Genomic DNA, 9347 nt, shown 5'->3' with positions numbered 1-9347 from the left:
TTATTATTATTATTATTATTATTATTATTATTATTAGTTAACTAGTTTAAAAAGTCTTTCTAATTCGACATTTGATGTATGTTTTAACCATTTTAATGAACCTATGTTGCATTTTGTGTTATATATGAGGTCCAAAAAATGTTTATTTAAAAAAAAGGGCAAAATCGGATCAGATTTCGGATCGGATCGGGTCCGGATCAGATTAAACCGATTCGGATCCGTTGCTCGGAAAACCGGTCAAATCTGGTTTGAAACCGGTTCGGATTAAGGGCAAAATCGGATTCTTTGTGACATCATCAAACCGGATCGGATCCAGATCCAAATCTGATCGGATCGGATCGGGTCTTTGTGCATATCTACTTGGCACTCCATGAAACAAAGTTACCACCAAGATAGATTGAGTAACCATAGGTAGACCGTCGAGTCTCAAGACAACGAGCCAGATCTGCATCTGAGTACCCTAAATGTTGTTGGTTTGAGGACATCGAAAAATAAGACTAAAAGCAATGATGTCGTTAACAAAACTTGGCAAATTGAAAATGGGAATCAATAGGAGCATGAATATATTGGCTTGATTGTTAAACAACATAGGAGAGATCCGATCGAGTAATCGTTAAGTACCAGAGAGCACCCACTAGGGATCCATAAAGAGTAGGGTCTGGAAAAGGTGTTGCATCAGCTGTAAACGTCTCATGAGTGGCCAAAGGTGTGCGAACCTGTTTAGATTTAAGTTAGTCACAATGAGTAAGAATATATTTGGCATACATGAACTGACTTAAGAAGAGTCCATCATCAGTATAGCTGGCTTCTAAACCAAGGAAGTAATTTAGATCACCAAGATCTTTAATAGCAAACTCTTTGGGAAAACGTGCAGTAAAAGAGGTAAGGACGGATTCTTGATTACCAGTAAGGATGATATTATCTACATAGACTAACAGATACATGATGCATGAATCTCTAGCAAAAATAAATAAAGAAGTGTCAGCCCGGCTGTAAACAAAACCATTGGTAAGCAAAAAAGAACTAAGGCGTTGAACCAGGCATGGGGTGCTTGTTATAATCCATAAAGTGCCTTAGATAATTTGGAAACATGAGTAGGAAACTAAGGATCAGTAACCCAAACGGTTGCTCCATAAGGATAGTCTCGGTAAGATGGTCATGCAAAAAAGTGTTTTTGACATCGAACTAATGTAAGCGCCATTTATTTAAGACCACAAGAGAGAGAGAACAATGCGAACTGTAGGGTTCAAAGTACTCCATGGATTATGGCTATGGGCCCCCTTGATGAAGTGTAGGTTAAAAGCCCAAGACTTGTCTTATTCCCTATAAATAGTCATGTATTATTCATAATTAGGATTAAGAGTGAGGCATAATGTGGCCGTCAAACATTATGAGGTTTCTTGTGTAGAGTTAGATTCTTTAGTCTATTATGAAAGTGTAATTTATTCCTCATGTTCATGTATAAATCGATTAATCATTCGACATATCTTCATAATTGTGTTTGTTCTTATTTTTCGCATCTTATTCATCAAATCGTTCTTAGGGTTTTAAACCCAACATGTAACGACCCAAATTTTCAAATGAAAATTTTCATTTTTAATTAATCAAACACATTTCCATAAACCATGAAATCCCAAAACAATTGTTTTCAAATCCAAATCCATTACAACTTTATTTAAAAACATCAGAGTGTCCCATAAAGTGTCGGTGAGAGAGTGCACGTCGCGCCATCAAGCCTTGCCCTTGCCCTTTCCCTTGGGCTCAGATGTACCTGAAACAAATCCACAAACTATAAGCTAATACATAGTGAGTTCCCTAGAGCATACACACACAAACCACATACAACATATCATACTAGCTATAACAGCTACACATATCATATAAGCCATGCATACAACAGATAGGGATGCCATGGGTTCGTCCCCAGGGTCTTACTCCAGGATGCCATGGGCTCCCCCACATGGTCTTACACCTAAGTGTCATTGGATCTCTCATGGTCTTCGATAGGAAAGCCATGGGCTCCCCACATGGTCTTACATCCAAGGGTCATGGGCTCTCCCATGGTCTTCCATACATACATATCACATATATCAGTAGCATGCTTCCTAGCTCAACAAACCATCATACCACATAATACAGCTACAACTAGGATGCTAAATATCATAAAATGGGCCAGCCTTGGTGTTGGGTTTTAGTATACTACAACATCCTATGGTGCACATACAACCCTAAAGGCTTTGGATCTATGTTTTCTCTAAATATACATGCAATATTGTTTCCAAAGCTTTTAAGCCTACAACTAGCATACAAATGATATAAACAACAAAAAAATACTAGTTAGGAGTTTACCTATTTGTGTAACTTGTAGAACTTGTAGTATTTGGCCTTTAAGAACATAGCACCAATTTTATGAAGGCCTCAAATGGAATCACAACACACCATGGACAAAGGATGACATTTTGAGAGAGAATCCTAGCCACCAAAATCGTCCATAATCTCCAAGAATACATAGTAGTTATTTTGGCTATGGAGTAACATATTTATATGTAGGATTCCAAGGGTCAAGGGTTAACCCTAATCCATACCCATGGGTTTATGATCCATGGTCATGTGTCCCAACTCTTTATGTATCTATACATAAACTTAGTCCAACATGGATTATAAGCCCAACATATAAATATAACTAATTTACACAATTAGTCCCCATTGATTTAATTAGTCTCTTTCGATCACTAAATTTATTCCAAATGAATTCTTGATCAATACTGATTAAATCATATGATTTCATATTAATATATTATAACTTATAATATATTAATAAACCATAAATAACCTCTTCTCAAAAGTCCATCCTAACAAATTGTCCCGATGATATGCAACCCAAATGGACCATGCTAATCTCGGGTCAAGTAGATACCAATTATAGTTATGGGCTTAGACACGTAATCAAACAGTCTCAGACTTGGATAAGTCTAATAACTATTACTGCAAGTACAACTCCAAAATCCCGACTAGAAATCGTAGCTCTTAAAAGCCGCTGTCGAACTCCGACCTAGTCAATGATGCGTCCAATAGATAAGGGATCATATAATCCTCTATTCTAGATATCATATGGACTGAGACATGGATTATAATCATTCTCTCTGTCCATTTGTTGTTTCCCTATTTTCAATTTATGATGACCGACTAATTGAACAAATCAAATCAGTCTAGGTCTGGCTGAGTACTTAGGGTTGTCATCACTAAATCATCGAGGGGCCCACAGATATCGCTTTTATTCCTCCAAGGTTAAAAGGAATGGATAAACTTCGACTCAAATGCTTGCCTCTACTTACTCACCAAATTACACACAACAATATGTTTTATAATACCAAGTTACTGGTGCGTTTACATATGTCAATGTGCAACCGACTTGTAAACTAAAACTCATATGTCTTGGTTTCAAGAATATAAGATATTATCGTCTCATGATCACTCGTGAGAAAATCCAAGAAGTGATTCAAATGAGCGTGGGTTTAATCCAGACACCTAGACCAACTACAGACCCATTCATGCCAGTCTTGCCTCAATACCTACTTCCAAAGTATGAATGACTGTGGATGGTTTAAATAACCTAGTTATTCGGGAAGTCTAAACATGCAAAGTGAAACACAAGAATAATACTAATCCTATATGGCTCCAAAACTTTGAGTACCACATTAAGTACTCATTATTCATTGTATAATGTTTCGAATAATCAACTTAATACTTGAATTAAAACAATAGTTCTCCCATGCTCCAAGCATGCGCACTATGTTTGTCTATGGTCCTTATTGTGTGAAATAGATCAATTGAAAACACTTTAATGATGCTCATTTCATAATTCCAAATCCTTACCGTAAACGTAAGAATATTAAATTATTGCCATTTACTGTAATCTGTTATATTCTAAAATTATATATAATGATCCTTTTGTAATGACTATGCATAAAAGTCACAAAGACTTGGCAACAGACATTACAAAATATTCCAATGGAGAGTAATTCCATGGAAACAAAGTCTCACATTTAAAGTACATTCCTTTGAACATCCTTCTTGCATTAAGTTTTCTAATCTTACACAGATTTAAAGAATGACTTCCACTTATCGAAACATTTCCATATTCCCATTTTGACTATCACTTCTAAACAAGAGTTGCCTATTTTCAGAATATGTCAATATGGTCCTTTCCAAAATTTACACCATACTTCTAAGTGTCCATGAGCAACCAATCTTTGGTAAACCTCAGATTGTCCTCGACAATTGCTTAATCATTTAAGTCATATCCAGTTCTAGTCCTTTTCCCTCTTAACGCCCTAGGCATTTGGAAAATTTAGAATAGATGAATATTACAGCACATATAATCGATCTTATATCCGAAGCATATGGGACACGATTCATGATGTCTCACATAAAGACATGATACAAAACCAGTCTTTTTCTACAATATTTCTATTTCTGTTTTCCATGTTCTCATAATTCGAATTATGAAAATGGATGTCGTAATCATAATCGAATTTTAGAACGCAAATAATATTTCCATATATAGAATTTCCTTATGTTGAACCATTCCAACATATATATATATATATATATATATATATATATATATATATATATATATATATATATATATATATATATATATATATATATATATCAAGGTTGCAGAAATCGGGATTAATCTATTTGCCGGTATCCTTCTTCTTCTTGTTTGCAGTGGGAACTTCATAATCAGCTTGAAAATGCGACATAAACCCTTTTATATGATTGTTAATTTTGATATTTTTTTTTCTTTCAAAGCACGTGAATCTGCTTCTATGATTAAAAGTTAAAACCCATTAATTATATATAATATGTTTTGAAATTACGAAGTTATATCCATTATATTATATATAATATGTTGTTTTGAGTTTTATTATATGATGAATATTCAGCGGCAAAAATCATAGTCATTAATAAATAATAACAAATGATTATCAAAGTTTGGAAAAAAGGAACTAATGCTATGTTCCAGAATGTAATCTGTTTGCTGGTATCTTTCATCTTCTTATTACATCTATTCTTGATTAATGCAGCCAAATTTTGCATTCCTATTTGTTTGTATATGTTCTTGATTAATTGTTGTAGTCTGGAATGTAGTTGTGTTATTAACTTATTGTGATTTTTGATGTATTTTTTTATGTATATAACAGTTTCCAATAATGACATCCAAAAATTCGACTTCACCATCAGTGGGATCAACCGCGAGCGTTGCTCATAAACGAAATTCAGATGATATTGGTTGGGAATATGGTTTTTGCCCGGATAAAAACAAAATGGATACAGTGAAATGTAACTTGTGTGGAAAAGTGTTTACTGGGGGGGTTACTAGATTGAAACAACATATTGGTCATGTGCTGGGAAATGTAAGTCGATGTCCAAACTCTACAAAAGATGATCAATTGAGAATGCGAAATTTTATTAACGAAGGGAAGATAAAAAAGAAAACTAAACTCGAACATGATAAGGCCTTAAGATCGGAAGCAATACAAGTGTTAAATGATAGTGTTGAAATGGATGAAATTGAAGATTCTTTAGGGTCGAAAGCACCAAGTTATATAGGCCCCATGGATGACTATGCGAAGAAAATAAACCCTGAAATTATGAAGGGAAAGGGAAAAAAATTGATCTTAATGATGTTGTTCGGAAAGAAAGAATTTTAGCGTGTCATAAATTCATTAGTTGGTGGGCATATAAAACTGCAATTCCTTTTCATGCAATGGAAGATGATAGCTTCAAGATGATGTTGGAGATTGTTGGCTAATTTGGAACAGGGCTCCCACCTCCTACCAGATATTCTTTGAGTGACCTGCTTCTAAAGCATGAGGTTGAAAGAACAAAAAGTTTGTTGAAAAAAACGAAGAAGAATGGAAAGAGATTGGATGCTCGATCATGACAGATGCTTGGTCTGATAGAAAGAGAAGAAGCATTATGAATTTATGTGTAAATTCATGAATGGGTACCGTTTTTATATCATCAAAAGAATGTTCCAATGAATCACATACAAGTCAGTACATATATGATTATGTGGAATCTTGCATTCAACAAGTTGGTCCTGATCATGTTGTTCAAGTTGTGACCGATAATGCCACGAATAACATGGGAGCTGCAAAGTTACTACAAGAGAAAAGACCAACTATTTTTTGGACATCATGTGCGACACACACAATTAACCTTATGCTCAAAGGTATTTATATTTTTTATTAGATTATTTACTTTTTTTACATGTCCTATTTTATACTATAATTCGTTAATTTGTTATATAATATTTTTTTTCAAGGTATCGGTGGACTTCCAAGGTTTAAGAAAGTCTTAGATCAAGCAAAGAAATTAACCATCTTCATTTATGCTCACCACAAAACTTTGGCTATGATGAGAAACCACACCAAGAAAAGAGAAATTATCCGACCGGGAGTCACGAGATTTGCTTCTGCCTTTCTAACATTACAAAGTTTATCCGAAAAGAAGGAGCAACTGAAAAATATGTTCTCTAGTAATGAGTGGGCCGAGGAATGCAAATTTTCTGGAACACCTAAAGGAAGAGCCTCATATGGAACAGTGAAAAGTCTTCAATTTTGGGCTGGTGTGACACAATGTTTAAAAGTGTTTTCCCCTTTGGTGAAAGTCCTTCGAATGGTTGACGCGGATTGGAAGCCCTCAATGGGTTTTGTTTACGGGGAGCTTAAAGTAGCAAAAGAAGAAATTGTGAAAGCTTTGGGTGGTAACGAGAAAGCTTACAAGCCTATTATAGATATCATAAACCACAAGATGAAAGGTAGGCTAGATTCAAAATTACATTTGACGACTTATCTTTTGAATCCTTATTATCATTATAAGGATTCCCAACTCCAACATGATCCCAACGTAATGGATGCGGTTCTTGAATTTTTTGATACATTACTTTGTGGAGATTTTGAGATGCAAAGACAAGTTGTGATGATAGATTTGCCAAAATACAAGGAAAAAGTTGATAGATTTGGAGCGGATCTTGCAATTAAAGGTTGTATGGTGAACAATGCCGAATTTGATCCGGGTAATGTGCTTTTTGTTTATTTTAGTAATTTATAAAATAATAGAATTTTATATCTATCAATTTAATAATGTGTTTTTGTTTTAAAATTATAGCAAGATGGTGGGGACTTTTTGGTGGCTCAACTCCTCATTTGAAAAGGATTGCAATGAGGATTCTTTCTTTAACTAGTAGTTCATCGGGTTGTGAAAGAAATTGAAGCACGTTTGAAGCGGTTAGTTATAAAGTTGTATTTTTTAAATATCAAGAACGTTTTTAACCTTTTTTATGTCTACTTTTATAGGTACATACAAAGAAACGTAATAGATTGGAGACAAATAGATTGGACAATCTTGTTTATGTTCAATTCAATGCTAATCTAATGGAAAAAAACAAAAAGAGAAAAGATAGGACTTTGGAAGTGCTTTTAGCAAATGATTCTCATGCAGCTCAAGAATGGATGATAGATGGAGATGACGGTGATGGAGATGAAGTTGACCCCGAATCATTGATGGAAGCAATTGATGAAGCTCTCGGGACTAATAATAATCAAGTACCCCGTAAAAGTTCAACACCGAGAGAGCTTTTTGATGAAGATTTTGAATCTGACAATGAGGAGCAAATGTTTGAAGAAGATGAATATGAGTCGGATGGAGTTAAAATAGTGGAAGAACTTGAAGATTAAAAGAATATGGACATTTAAATATATGAAAATGTGTGTTTCTATTACTATTAAACTTATTTTGGACTTGTAATATGATGGATTATGACTTAAATGTTTAAATACTAGTTATGAATTTTTTATGGTTATTTTCTTAGCATATATTTAATTTTTTTATTAACAAATAATGGTCCCCGATTAATCCCCGTTGAGACTGATTAATCCTTTAACCCCAGTCAACCGTCGAGCTACCGTCGAGCGATTTCTGCAACCTTGATATATATATATATATATATATATATATATATATATATATATATATATATATATATATATATACTTGACTAAATTTGATTAAAATCTCAATCTAAGCTTTTAGAATTGAAATGAAGTATGAATTCCTCTTCCTTAATTATAGCAAAACAACTTTTCAAACCCTGCAATTTTGCGAATTGAAACCTTTATTTTCTATAATTAACATTGCTAACTTGAAACACTTACCATAATTGATTATGATCCCACTAGCATAATAATTACTTTACTAGCATAACACTTATGATCCCACTAGCTTTGACATGTACCCAGAAATCAGCTGGACTTCTAGAAATCAATACTTTATTAACTTTCTTACCAAAGTTCAGATTTCTGATACGAGATTCTTTGATAAGACTTTATGAAAATCATACACCTTTCTTTAGATAGCTCACATGTGTGTCTAAACAATTTGAGAACTATGAAAAGGGATGCCGTAATCATAATCGAATTTGAGAATGTAAATCCCACAATTGATATCTCTTTAAAATCTACTTAGTGAAAGTGTTTCCTGACAATCATTTTCATCAATTGGAGAGAATCCCTATGACACTTAGATTTTATGGTGTGTATGTTCCTATCCATGGTAATTTGTCAAACCATAATCATAAAATAAGGTTAGTGACAAATCCAAACTCATATGGACTGAATTTGTTAAATCTCAATTTCTTGCCACCTAGCAGCACAAGGGCCTACCATGTCTTCTAAGTTGTGACAACCCAAAGTTGTTCCATCGCCATAACTCGTTCCGCCCGTAAAACCCGTCTATAGCAATTCGTTCCGATTTCGTTTTTGGGCTAAGTTATTTAAATTTATATGTTTATTATAATCTTATGAGTGTCCAAACTCCCTAGAAACTCATGTAACGACCCAAATTATTAATTTGAGAATTTTTAAAAATCGGCCCCACCGGGTTACGACAACTTAATCGGGTACGACCAAAAGTCCCGTTTAACGTCGGTATCGGGTAGAATTCCACCGTGTCCCAAACCCGAACCATATATAAAGTTGATTAAGCGTCATTTGAAGCTTTTAAACTCTCTCTCTCTAACCTCTCTCCTCAAATCCGAACTCTAAGTCCAAAATCATCAAATTAAGGCTCCAAATCATCAAGGTAACTACCCTAACCCTTAGATTAGCATCTTTAACCTTCAATTTTGTGTTCAAATCATGATTTAGGACCATAAACATGTGTTTACGGCCCTGGAACATTCTTGGGCCGTGAACACATATAAGTGGGGTTTTTGAGCCTTAGAACCCTTCCAAACCACCTTTGGAGCTTAGATATGGCTTATAGACTTAATG

General features: G+C 34.3%; 1 pseudogene; it reads left to right on the top strand.

The window, feature by feature from the left end:
* Positions 1 to 5222: 5222 nt before the first annotated feature.
* LOC145067655 (uncharacterized) lies at positions 5223 to 7754 on the top strand (annotated as a pseudogene).
* Positions 7755 to 9347: the final 1593 nt, after the last annotated feature.

Source organism: Lactuca serriola, chromosome 8 (assembly GCF_051521515.1).
Source record: "Lactuca serriola cultivar US96UC23 chromosome 8, Lser_US96UC23_V15, whole genome shotgun sequence".
NCBI lineage: Eukaryota > Viridiplantae > Streptophyta > Magnoliopsida > Asterales > Asteraceae > Lactuca > Lactuca serriola.
The sequence above is the reverse complement of the archived record's forward strand: the minus strand, read 5'-3'. Positions and strand labels throughout refer to the sequence as shown.